Here is a 13,677-nt window from a genome sequence, read left to right as displayed (position 1 = left end):
AGAAGCTACTTTGAAGATATCAATATGTAATACAACCACCATTGTTAATTCCCTACCACTTTGTTTGTAACTCTGTATTGTCTGTATTGTGCTTGTGATACGTTGTAAAATGTTGTATGTCTGTTAATGTTTCCCTCCTTTTATCCTTAAAATAAAAAAAAATAAATAAATAAAAAAGAATGGAAAAGAAGAAAAAAAGAAATAATGAATATCTCTGGCAATGCAGGTCGATGGTAGGGTACCTGCCTAGCATGTAAAGTCCTGGATTCCATCCCTGCATCTTTGGAGCGCAGAAAGTCACAGTGCAACTTCAAGAAATCCCTGTTCCCTCGGGACCTAAAACTCTGTCTCTCAGAGTGGGCACCCTGCCATTCGCACAGACTCCCTCGTCACCGGGGCTTGGCTGCTGTCCCTCACACCTGGCAAAGGAGGGCTTCTCACTCTGCGGAAGGAGGCGCCCTGAGCCTCGAGACCCCCCTAAGAGTCCCCCCAGGAGAGTCGTGCATCGGCGCCTCACAGAGGAAGCACCGCTGGCACCGCAGAGATGAAAAACTGTAAAATCGCAAATGACAGAATCGTGACTTCCCTGGGGAATAAATAGCGGGAACAGATGGACCATGAGGCTGGAAAATTTCATTTAAATCTTAATAGAACTTTGATAACTTAATGAATGTGGCGAGAAAAGAATGGCAAACCAGTAGCTGCAAGCTAAAACACAGTCTGCCCACCTTGCTCTTAACCCCAGGGGAATTTTCCCAGGTTATGTGGACAAAATATTTCTGGAGGGCTTTGCAGCATTCTTCTAAACACCTTGCAGTCGGTGGCATCCAGGGCAGTGCAGTACATTCCGCCTTCCTTATTCCCCTCTGTAAGGTACCAGCCCTCAGCACAATCCAGGTGACTTCTGGGGAAAAGATGAATTTATCGACATGCATGCAGGTCCACAGACCAAGAGTCCTCAGAGTCCAGGATTGCTCCTCCTGGGGATCACTTCTAGTTTTTCCAAACTACAAAATCTATGCTCTGTCAGTTAGTCCCTGCTTGCTTATCTCTGGAGACCCTCAGTGAAGACTTGCTCACAAACAGCAAGGTATCCCAAGACCTGGGTCACAGCTCTACCACCCACTAGCGATGACCATGTAGAAAGTGACTTAGCTTCTCTGCCCAGCAAGAATTTGCTCCCTTCCTTGCACGAATTGGTTGTAAAGAGAAAATGAGATCGGATCTACTCTTCAGAAATACTACACAAATAACTGCCTTAGAGCGAATGCAGACCTTGAACATCCACCCCCCATTTGTGTCCTACAGATAATACACTGTACACAGGGGCTGTTTAATCCATGGAACAAATCCAAACTGCATCTCCACTCTTGGTTATTTCTGAATATCAAATGCAGGCTCTATGGTGGTAGTGGCAAACCTATGCCACGCATGTTATCGTGCTTTTCTTTAAGACAAAAGATGTTAATGTATGAGTTGATTTTTCTAAACCAAAACCTCAGTATTCAGGTCTAATTGCAGTGTGGTATTTGTCTTTCTGGACCTGGCTTGCTTCACTGAACCTAATGTCTCCGGGAGGTGCAGGCTCTTATTTCAAAAACGACTTGGAAAGTTGAGGATTAAGAACAGACAAAATGTTGGAGAAAATGAGCCCCAGGTGCCAAGCTTCTCAACTAGGACGTACAGTTTTGTTAAATCTGGCAGAGAGAGAGAACTGGCAAGTACCAGCAACAGAAAGAGTAGAGAAGGACCCAGAACTGGGGGAGCCAACTCCTCAGCAAGTGCTGGCAAAGACGAGATAGCGAGTAGTGTCCAAATGCCACAGGATGGGGGAGTCAACTCCGCAGGAGAAAGCCGAGCCATTGAAGATGACTCAGGCAGGGCTATCAACCGTAGGCCCCCCAGCTTTCCAGACTGGCTCCAGGAAGGATGCTAGTGACCCCATTTGTGAACAGTATGACTTAACTCTTGACAGAGGGGAGGGCATCTTCGAAGCTGGCTCCTGTGCTGATTATATCTGCATCCACAACACCCTGGATTTAGAGGACGAACTCAGCACATTAACAGGAAACAGTGATGTTTACCTAACGGGAGGCTCTGTGGGAAAACAGTCCAGGGCTCGGACTCCTGGAATCAACAGCCAAGCATTTCTTTTAAAAATACTGTTAATATAAAAACAGGTTGAGTAGCCCTTATCCAAAATGCTTGGGACCAGAAAGTTTCAGATACTTTTCAGATCCTGGAATATTTGCACATACAGTGGTACCTTCATTTGTGAACAGTTTTGTTTGCAAACAATTTGGTTTGCAAACAGAAGCATTTGGCAAAATTTTGTTTTGTTTGCAAACTCTGTATCGGCTGACAAACACAACTGCGGTCATCTTTCCCACACAAACACAAATGTAGCCATCTTTCTCAAAATCGTAGGACAAATTAAATTCGTGAACTGAGGTACCACTGTACATACTGAGATATCTTGGGAAAGGGAACCAAGTCTAAAAGCAAAATTCTCTATGTTTTATACACACCTTAAACACACACAGCCCTGTGATAACTGCACAAACTATTTTTAGTGCCTCTGCATTTTGACTGTGATCTGTCACACCTGAAGTCAGGTGTGGATCTTCTGCTTGTGATATCACATTGGAGTTCAAAAAGGTTCAGATTTTGCAGGATTCGGAAATTCGGATTTTCTGATTAGGAATGCACAATGCACAGATTTTTTTTTTTTTTTTTTTGAGGTATGCACAGAAAGGAAAGGTAGTGACAGAGAGAACCCAATTCTCCAGTTGGGATGAAGCCATGTACTGAAAAGAGCTGACATTCAGGTCTTATATGATTTCTTCTCTATGCTAACACCTCTTTCCTCCCTTCCAGCTAGTGGGTGCCCTATTTCATTTTGCCCAACTTCTGAGCCCACCTTCCGAAGAAAAAAAGAAATATATAAAAGCAAAAACAAAAAATAAGACAGACTATAAGAGACATGAAAGACAAAGAAACAAGATTCTGTAAGAATTAGGGGTGACTCCAGAGGGAAAACGAAAGCAGTAGAAACAGAAATCATAATTGAAGATTTTACTTTATCACTGCGTCTCAGCTGCACACTTGGATCACAGGGCAGCTTACTTTAAAAATGCAATTTCTCACCCCAGTCCCTAGAGTCTGGATTAAGCATTTTCAGGAGGTTCGGGAAAGTTGCTGTTGTTGCTGGCGTTGTTTAATAACCGCCTCATCTGATTCTATGTACAGCCAGGAATGAGAACCAAAGTAGTATGTAAAAACTTGCCCAGCGTGATGGAAACTTGGGCTCTTAAATACGCAGTGCTCACAAAATCCCAAGCGAAGTTAGCCTCACTCTAACACTGTTGTGGGACACGGGGACAGAGCAGCAACACACAGGAGCCGCGTCTCTGCACATCTCCCAGTGTCCTCTGCAGCCACCACCTCGGCACTGGCGGGGACCAACCCCAGCACTTCTGTGTTTCAAAGAAAAAAGAACAGAATAAGCTACTTACGTAAGAACAAAACTTCCGCCAGGTGTGGTTGCGCATGCCTATAATCCCAGTACTCAGGAGGCTGGGGAAGGAGAATTGTTGCAAGTTCACGACCAGCCTGGGCTACAAAGTGAGCTCAAGGCCAGCCTGAACTGCATCGCGAGACCCGGTCTGGATACAAAGTTAAAAAAAAAAAAAGAACAAAAACTTCCTATGCTCATTGGCTAGACTTCCTGTCACTCTAACCCACAGAGATAGTTTGTTTGCAAGGCTCTTAAGGAAGGAGAGAGATTGCAAAATTTGAGAGCTCACATTTCAGAATCAAAAAACCTGGAGTGCATGCCCAGATCTGCCAACCACTACCTGATCATCCAGGGTAAATAGGGAGGATTAAACGAAATACTGAAATTAAAAAACCTAAAGCCTAGTACATATTAAGTGCTCAGTAAGGTTAATTTCTATTTTTTTATCACTTTTCAAATACAAAGCTTTACATGTGACTAGTTTTGATACAAAACTATACAATTAGCTTTCCAGTTCACTGGGGAGAGGAGAACTGTTAAGTGGTACTGAAAAAACTGATTAACAGTAACTAAAATGAACTAAAATATAGGTAACTAAATAGGGTAACTAAACTAAAATATAGGTAACTAAATAGGGTAACTAAATATAGGTAACTAAACTGATTAACAGTAACTAAAATGAACTAAAATATATGACTTCACACTAAGTCATAATAAAGCACAAACAGATTAAAGGATCACACATAAAATTAAAATAATAAAACAAGCCTGGTGGGACACCCTCATAACATCAGCATGGTAGGAGGTTGAAGCAGGAGGATCCCAAGTTCAAGCCCAATATGAGCAGTGTAGCAACTTAGCAAGACCCTGTTCCAAAACTAAAACTACAGTAAAAAACAAAAACAAACCCAGGGATGTAGCTCAGTGTAAAAGCCCTGGATTCAATCCTCAGTACTGAAAAATATTAAAACAACAATAATCAAAATTTTTCAGTGACTACTTCCCTGATTTTAAGATAAAAAAAACTTTCTATGCATGAAAAGGAAGAGATTTTAACAGAAAACAATAAATAGTTCACATTAGTAATATAAATACATCACTCACATTAGAAATATGAATATATATAAAAACTAGATTTTTAAGTGGCAAAAAGTCCATAGAAATACAAAGTTAAAGTCAAAACACTGGGAAAATATTGGCAATAATTATGAGAGTCACTGATTGAATGTCCTCAATATATACAAAGCAATTACTGACAAATATGAAAAACACTAATACTCACTTTTAAGATAGACATAGAATATGGAAAAAACATGTTTAGAAGTAGAAGTGCAATCAGTCAGTAAACAAAAGTAGTCAGCCTCATAAGCAATCCAGCAAATGAAGAGTTAATAAGATATTATCTCATCTAACAAACTGACAATGTTTGGTTTTCCTTTTAATGATTATATTCACTCTGACCAAGGACGTATGAGGGTGACACTCATCCTTTGCCAGCTGCAGGGTGAATCAGAACAACCTTTCTGGGAAGCAAGTCAGCCACGTGAGTGAAGAGCTTTATAAGTGCTCCTATTTTCTGAATCTTATTCTGTAGCAAGTATCACTTTTCTAATCAGGAAAAAATAATCAAGAGCACAAGCAAACCAATTAGCTGGACGAAAACCTTGATTATTCACCAATTTTGGCAATAGGTGTAATTTCCAATTCCCTTGCAAACACAGAGTTGGAACAAATCACAGTAGGGATATTATTTTAGATTATAACAATCAGAACCTGGAGTCAGGTTTGTCACTAAATTCAGGCAGGTCACTAAAGAGCCTAAACCTAAGCATGAAAACAAATGAATTCCTCCCCTTAGCTGCATCTCAAATGACAGAGTACATTAGCCACATCTCAAATTCTTTCCCTGCTCACTTTAGCCATTTAATCTGTCCTTGAAAGCTGAAAGATTATCAAATTGGGAAAAGATTTATCTGTTAAAAGACAGGTCTTACCATTGGGAAAATCTTGTTCTCCCAGAAATGTCAACCCTCTGCTCCTTGCAAAGCTACGTCGCCTGCCTGCATTTTTATCTACATGGTTTTGGACTCCACTTTATTCTGAAAAGTGGAACAACTGGCCAGTCATCCTCCAGAGGATTCCATCTGCTGCAGGCCAGACAGAAGCCGTGGATTAAGAATAAAAGCCGGGAGCCTCAAGCGGATCAGCCAGCATGCCCACACCCCCAGGGCTGCCTCTTGTGCAGAGAGAGCTCATTAGCCAGAGGATAACACAGTGTATGGCTCCAAACAGAGCTAGAAAGAGGAGGGAAGGAACTGTGAAGGGGAGCCAGAGGTGGAGAAGGAGGTAGATGAATCGTGTTCATTCAAACTGGAATGTGGGTAGAGCGTAATAACAGCAACAAGAATTCTGACTGTGATAGGGAGATGTCCCTCCCTGGCATCACTGTGGCATGGACTGGGTTCTCCTGTATGTAGTTTCCCAGGGACAGTGTCCAGCCTCACCCTGGTGTGGAGGAGCCTCTGAGCAAGGGACTGCTTCAGACCCACCAGCTATCCATGCATCTGGCCAGCTCCAGGCAGATTTCCCCCTCTTGTAATTCAGTTATTGCTTAGGTGGGCCCAGGGCTCTTGCCCACTCCCCAAAGGCTTTTTTCCTGTAGCACCTCCTGCAGGCTCTCAAGCCCCTATCAAGTGCAATAGAAAAATGTCCTCTTGTTCTTTAGTACTGCGCTGTTCCCCATCTTTCCCCGCTGGCATGGGCTCTCCATCAACCCTGCAGCCTGCCAAAATCTCCAGACTAGAGGTAGACTCTTATGTCTTCATGTGGCCCAAAGTCCAGAGGCCTTGCGGCCTCTAGGGAGCTCTTTTGCATGGTTCACTCCAGTCTTTAGTGTCACAGGACAGCAAACACCCACCCAGAGGACCAGAGCCTCCATCTCCCTTCTTGCTAGCATTTCCAGCCTCCTTTAAGGGTCTGCTAGAGGCCCTTCGCTTGGCTTTGTGGGAAGTAGGCCAAGATTCCCAAGATTCTGCCTTCCCTTCCCATCCCTATGCTTACAGAGACCTGGGACTCAAGTCAAGGGCACCAAGGCCAGCTGTGATATCTCTTAGAAAGTCATGAAGGAGCTCAGGGTTTTAAAAAGCAGAGTAAGACTTCTTATTCCCAGCTGTGCAACTCTGAACTCTCACTTCGAGGCAAGATAAAAGTCTTACCCAACGTCCTGTCATAGGTAACTTGCTTTGGTAGGTGAAATTTTATTCCCAGTTCTTTTCTCTGCCATAATGTAAATACCATTCACACAATTAACCCTATAAATTTGCAGTATCTTCCACTGTGGGAAGCACATCCTTTCCCGTGTCACTAATGTAGGTTTGAGTTTGGTCATGCAATTTGTTTTGGCCAGTGAAATATTAGCAAACATGATGTGTGCAGAGGCTTTAAAAGTCCTAAGATAATTTGCCTTCCCTCATGTGTTTCCTACCATTTGCTATGAGAAAAATATGTCCCTGGTAGCTGCTGGTAACATCCAGGCACCTGAGCTTGACCTGAAACATAAAGGAAAGCCATACCAGTTGACTGCTAAACTTATAAGCAATATAAATAATGATTGTTGGATGAGCCACTGAGACAACTGGGGATGTTTGTTAAGCAGCATTATTACCACATAATGAAAGCTGACTACTACACTTTGTATATGTTCAACATTTTACTGAGCATTGTACTGTCTCATTTAATCCACTTCCCTTAGCATGAGATAAAACATTCTGTAATATTAACCTTGTTTTACAGGCAGGGAAACTGAGGCACAAGGCATTGAAGCACACTTAGTAAGTGAAGGAAACAAGCTTCAGTCTGACTCCAGAGCCTAGCTACTCACCACCACGGAATAGAAGAAGAAGCAAAAGAAGTGGCCTTTTGCTGGCTAAGTCTTTGCTCTGGTACTGACCTTGAACCCAAAGCCACAATGGCTGCTTCAAAACTCTCAGTACAGGCCTGACCAGATCCCAGGAGCCAAGGTGACTTTTCTAACTGTGTCAGTTCATGCAAAGAGGATGAGACAGCCTTGCCTTCTAGAGTATCTGACCCTTCTCTGAACTTGAGGGAGGGGAAGTCCTATGGGGAATTCTACCCAAGGATCAATCTTAACAGTCAGCATGAAGTGCAATCATACACCGTTCTGCATGAGGTGCCCAGCACACCTCATTCTCTGCCTATTTTTATTCTCTGTAAACAAATATCTCCAGGCTTTTTCTCTTAAAAACCACTACACCACTGCCAGCTGCTGGGGTTATACAAATAACTTGATAATAGCCGAGCAATATGCTGTCCCGTGTTCAAACACCGCCACACGACAACAAAGCAGCCTGTGGTGCCAGTTCTCCTTCACAGCCTGAAAACAGAAGCAGCGCAAATGAAGGCCACCCACTCCCTCCCAGCCTCAGGGGAGCAGAGTAGCAGGCAGTTCGGTCTCGAGATGGATTTTCTTCAGCTTCCAAGATGTTCTGTGCACAGGGAGAATGCAAAATCATTCACTTTAGCAAAACAACTCACCCTTCAGATTCACAGAGGCACTCCTGACTCTGACCAAGTTAGTATTCCTCATGAGCATCAATGACCTGATGGGTCTTCACATGAAAAATAAGCCAGCAATTATAAAGTACGTGAAGAAAATTTATGTATGTATATTTATGTGTATGTGTGATGCATATACATACACAGGGCTTCCTTACAAATTGCTAGACCGTACCTTTTCTGCGAGCAGAGATCATGTCTTCTACGCCTCGTGCCAACCCCAATGCCTACCACAACGGACAATCAATAAACACTTGCTGAATAAACCCATAGATGCAAAAGGGATTTAAGGGAGACATGTTTAAATTGTGTGTATTTTAATTTTTAAAATGCAAGGTTAGAGCAAACAAGGAGATGGTGGTGAAAATTCTAAAGCCTTAGAAAAGGAAAGGCAGATGGACAAGTAGCCAGACTTTCAAAATCTTCACCAGTCACCAAAGCTAACACTGCGCAATCTTTATATTTCAGCTAGAGAAGCCAGCTCAAGTGCGTGTGGTAGAAATTCGTGATTCCCCTGCCGAGGCACTGTATCCTTTTCTTTCATTAAAATCTCCCCAACCTTCTGATACAACCACTGTGGAAATCAATGTGGTGATTCCTCAAAAAACTAGACTAGAGGTTCCATTTGACCCAGCTATTCCCCTTCTTGGTACCTCCCCAAAAGAATTAAAAGCATCATACCACAGAAATATATGCACAACCATGTTTAGAGTGACAGGGTTTGTAATAGCTAAATCTTAGAAATGGCCGAAATGCCCATCAGCTGATAAATGGATAAAGAAAATGTGGTTCTTTTACACAGTGGAGTACTAGTCAGCCATAAAGAAGGATAAGCTTGAGACATTTCTAGGTAAATGGATGCACCTTGAGACGATACTCTTAAGCGAAATGAACCAGACACGTGTAAATATCACATCATTTCCCTGGTGTCTGAAACTGAAAGAGTAAATAAGGGCCAAAATGCAAATAGATATTGTGAAATAGGAAGAAAATGTTCAAATGGGGATGGGAACCAGGGAAGGGGGAGGGGGAATGAAGGTAAAAGAAAACAATGAGAAAATAAGGAAAAAGATGGAAATGTAAATGAGGGGAAATGGGGTTAAAGGGAGGGTAAGGGAATGGGAAAAACAGAATGGAGGTATACCATGTCATACAAATTCCCTATGATGAATAGGATCATTATGTGTACCTAAAATGTACCGATACATTTAATTAATTTTTTAAAAATCTCCCCAATTTTCCTTTAAGGAATTTTCCTCCCCTCACTACACGTAATCTTGGGATTCACCACTATGGAGCCCTCCTTTGGGCAGGGAACGGACCCCAGCTGGGCTGGGGAGAGTTCTCACTTCCTAGAATCTGAATCTTGAGCTGAGCGCACAAGGCCAAAATATGGCCCCTTGGGGATGTTTCCAAAGAGCTCAAAGACCAAGGCTGCACTTCGCAGGCAGACTGTGGGTGTCCCAGAATCCAGGACAGAATTCACATCCATACACAAGCCCGCTCCTCTGTTAGCACAGGCCCTTTTCCTGACTCCTTCCCTGGAGACCAGCATAGAACAGAGCCAAGAAGTCCAAGCCAGAAACAGAGATTCTGATCACAAATCTCCCACAAGAAATACGTCACCTCCTCTCCGGGGGCCTCATTCTCTTTCTCCATACTATCAAAAGGCTGGGATTAAACGACCACAAAGGATCTTCATGTGTTGGGTCAATAGAAATTGACCCCTCGAATCCCTGGGCCTTAGCAACACAAAGTTCACTTTGTTGGGCCAGTGAAGCCTGGAGTGTAAAGCAGTTAATCCCTTGGCTGGATGATTCGGACAAAGAGGATTAACCTCAGATGAGAGAGCCATCATCCAAATATAGAGCAATCCCAAACACTTGAGTTAGCACGCCCCCACCTTCTCCCACCCATTCCGTCCCCTAACATGGATGGTGAACCAGCAGATTAACCGGCCAGCTCCCCCAGGCTAAGATGTTAGATTGCTGGCACCTTCTCCACTTTCTTCTGCTGCCTTTCTGAGTTCTTCAAACCAGGGTCCATTGCTGCTCCTTTGAAATATTCAAGTTTCTTCAAGGTTTGCTAAATAACCAACCATTGAGCCCCTATTGCCAGGGCCTGTATTAGACACCTAAGCCACAAGAGTCTTGGCTCTCAGAGAGCGTTCAATCCAGTGGAAAGGCATCTATCACATGCCATGTAGCCTACTATGCCCTTGACTACCGTTTTCTCCTTTAATGCCCCTTAAGAATCCCAGGTCTTATAATGACCATTTCACATATGAGGAAGCTGAGACTCACATGTTAAAGAATCTGCTGGAGATGTTGCAACCTGTATCACAGTGAGTCTTAGCTTTCCAAAGACACAGGATGCTAGAAGATATTCCTATCACTTTGTAGCGGTCAGAATCATCAGAAGGAAAGGGAAAATACTGAGCTTCTGTCTCCCAAAAGGGCATGTGCTCCTGGAATAGTCATCACAGGAATACACTGGATGCTCAACCCAATGCTCAGCCCTGTGCGTCTCTGCACTGAAAGAAATTGCTCACTGGGGCTGGGGATTTAGCTCAGCGGCAAAAGCGCCTGCCTGGCAAGCGCAAGGTCGTGAGTTCGGTTCCTGGTACCAGAGAAAAAAACCAAAAAAAAAAAAAAGAAATTGCTCACTGAAACTGCAGGCTCTGAGTTGAGGAAGGTAATCTAATCACTGCAGCAAACTCCAAGATGCCAACAGTTTAACCTGAGCAGTTTATTTCTAGCCCTGGAGACAGCACCATGCCTTCTGGAGGCACATGCACAACAAGGCTTTTATGCTAGGCTCACTGGGGCCACACCCACCTGCAAGGGCAGCTGGGAGATGTAGTCTGAGAGCCCAGGAAGAGGAAGAAAAGATTTTGATGAACAGCTACAAAACTGCGCACTTAATGTGGTTATTCCTAAATAAAGAAAATAATTCAAAATGCTTAAAGGGAGACTGAGAATCACAAGCAGGTTTTCCTTTTCTCATTTACCTAGATTACCTGTATTATGGTTTTAATAAACCCAAAATGACTGGAGGAGGGGGTTCCTTAATTAATAAATCATTGAGCAGTTAGGGTGGAACCATGTCATTCAGATAACTGCTTGAGAAATAGTCCTAACACTATTTACCTGCCTTTCTCTTTCTCTCTCTCTCTCTCTCTCTCTCCCTCTCTCTCTCTCTCTCTCTCTCATCTATTTTGAAAAACACAGAACTTTCTGCTCCATTTGTTCTGAGCAGCTACAGTTAAAGGGCTTCTTTCTCTTCTCAAATGTTTTCCACACTGCCTTGGGCCTTCCTGTGCCTTAGAGCACCTCCAGGTTATCAATCACACTTTGCAAGGCTGCTGTTTCTTTGTTTGGATGGTTATCTGAGATCACAGCCAAATGAAATGTCTGACCAACTCCAGTCACACACAACCAACCCTTATGGCTGATGTGCAGGCCAGTGGCTATCTCACATCACAGGGCCACTCTGAGGAGCCAAGCTGACCGACTCTGTGTGTCACAGTGGTTCCTGAGCTCTTCCCTCCTTCATACACCTTGCTTTGGTTTATACCTTGTTGTCCCCACAAAGCCTCACACACTCATAAGCAGAGCTTTTGGGAGGCAATTGCATAGTGGGGGCACTACATTCATCAGTGGATTAGCCCACTGCTGGTTTTGTAGGCAAATGTGCTGTCAGGGGATTGGGCCTAGTTGGATCACTAGGACGTGGCCTAGAAGAGTGTATCTCCCTCCCCCGCTCCTCCCTTTGCTTTCTGCTTCCTGTTTGCCATAAGGTGAGCAGCTTTTCCTCTGCCCTGCCCCTCTGTCATGCTGTCTTTTTTTTTTTTTTCCTTTTGTTGTTTTTGTTTTTTCTCCGGTACCAGGAACCGAACTCACGACCTTGTGCTTGCCAGGCAGGCGCTTTTGCCGCTGAGCTAAATCCCCAGGCCCTGTCATGCTGTCTTGACTTGGAGCCTGCTGGCTGTGGACTGAAATGTGAGCCAAAATAAACCCCTCCTCCTGTAAGTTGCAGGTGTCAGGTATGTGTGTTCCAGAGACAAGAAAGTGACTAAGACACACTGTTGATAACTTGTAAACCCACAAGACACACCAGTGGATGTGCTGCTACTTCCCACCAAATTTCTACTCCCCGCTCCCTACACCCTCTCAGCACCCATCTTTCAGTCACAGCAGACTACCTGCTATTCCAAAAGCAACCATGCATTTTCAGGTCTATATGATTTTCTCATGCTGCATCCTCTGCCAGGAATACTCTTCTTCCTACTGACCAACTGCAAAACTCCTATTCATTCTTCAAGGTTCAAGTGGACAACACTCCTACCCCCTCCAATAGCTTTATCTTGGGGTCTCTGTCTTCTCATGCAGCAAGTACAACTGATCCTCGCTTTGTGCTCCTACAGACATTCGCTCCATACATTCCTCTGTGATATGCCCTTCTCATTTTGTAGGCTGATTGTTCAGGAGTGAGCCGCCTATGGGGGGCCTAAGCATTGTGGCCTCTATAGGGTAGGAACAGTAAGGAAGCTTCGCCCCACCCAAGTCGGGGTCCAGCTTCCCAACTGAGCCAAAGGTGTGGGTCCCAGACTATGTGACCACCTGGGCTCCCAAGCTCAGATGAAACAGTCTGGAGAGATTGTGACCTGCATTCTACTTTTCTGTGCTTAGATGACTTGGGGATCTTGTTCAAATGTAGATCCTGATTCAGCAAGTCTGAAGTAGGGCCCGAAATTCTGCGCTTCTAACACCCTCTGAGGGAGGCACACCGCTGGTCCACAGCCCACACTAAGTGGCTAAGATTTGTTTGAATGAACCTGGGGCAGCAAGAAAGGCAAACTTCAAAGAGCCCTACTTCCAGAGAATGAGAACTAGAGAGAGAGAAAGCAAAGACAGATGCTTTTCTGACAAGGGAGAAGCTTAGGACAGAAGGCCTAGTATTTAGCAGCGGCTTGACACATACTTGCAGCATACTTAATTTGAGGGTGGGCCCCTGTAGTGGATTGATAACTGGTGGTCAACTTGTAACCCCCAGCTGAACTGAGTGAGTGGTGCTGGGTATGGGAGGCCCACCTGGGGACTGTTGCCAGCAGGATAAGAGGCAGACCTGGAGAAGAAGAAGCAGGCTGTTGGGAGCTGAGAGAGACTGTGGGGAGCTGGCTTTTCTGATGAAAATGGCTGTTTTCATCCTCCGAGGAGCTCAGGACCTCGCTGGCACTGAGAATGGCTTTGGTTCACTTTGGGGAGCTCTGGTCCTCACTTTGAGCATAGCTGCCTGGTTCCAGAGGGAAGATGGTGTACTGCCGGCCTCCTGGAAAAGCTTGCTGCATCAGCTTCCCTGATGGGAACTCGGCCATCCTGATCATCGGAGGAGCTCGGGACCTGTCTTGGTTACGTTTTTCTCGCTGCTGGGACAAAATACCTGACACCCAAAATTAAGGAAGGAAAGGTTTATTTCGCTTACAGTTCGTGGAAGTTTTAATCCGTACTTGGCAGGATTATAAGGCAGAGTGGCACGTGGCAGAGGGCTGCATCTCAGGACGGCAGCCACAGCTAAGCAACAAC

At 44.3% G+C, this 13,677-nt stretch overlaps 1 protein-coding gene across 6 annotated transcripts in view; it reads right to left on the bottom strand.

Moving 5' to 3' along the window:
* Nucleotides 1-13,677, bottom strand: part of Sv2b (synaptic vesicle glycoprotein 2B) — a 194,369-nt gene that overhangs the window by 168,108 nt on the left and 12,584 nt on the right. For 3 of the 6 annotated variants that reach the window (XM_013512682.1, XM_013512681.1, XM_013512679.1), the window contains exon 1: nt 3,516-3,617. The exons of the other annotated variants lie outside the window; for them this stretch is intronic. The gene's annotated coding sequence lies outside the window, so the exon portion shown is untranslated. Of the gene's footprint in view, nt 1-3,515; nt 3,618-13,677 lie in introns of those variants that run through there. 6 annotated transcript variants of the gene reach the window in all.

This window comes from Chinchilla lanigera, unplaced genomic scaffold (genome assembly GCF_000276665.1).
Source record: "Chinchilla lanigera isolate Chin_1 unplaced genomic scaffold, ChiLan1.0 scaffold00015, whole genome shotgun sequence".
NCBI lineage: Eukaryota > Metazoa > Chordata > Mammalia > Rodentia > Chinchillidae > Chinchilla > Chinchilla lanigera.
Note: the sequence above shows the minus strand (reverse complement) of the source record. Positions and strands in the feature narration are given on the sequence as shown.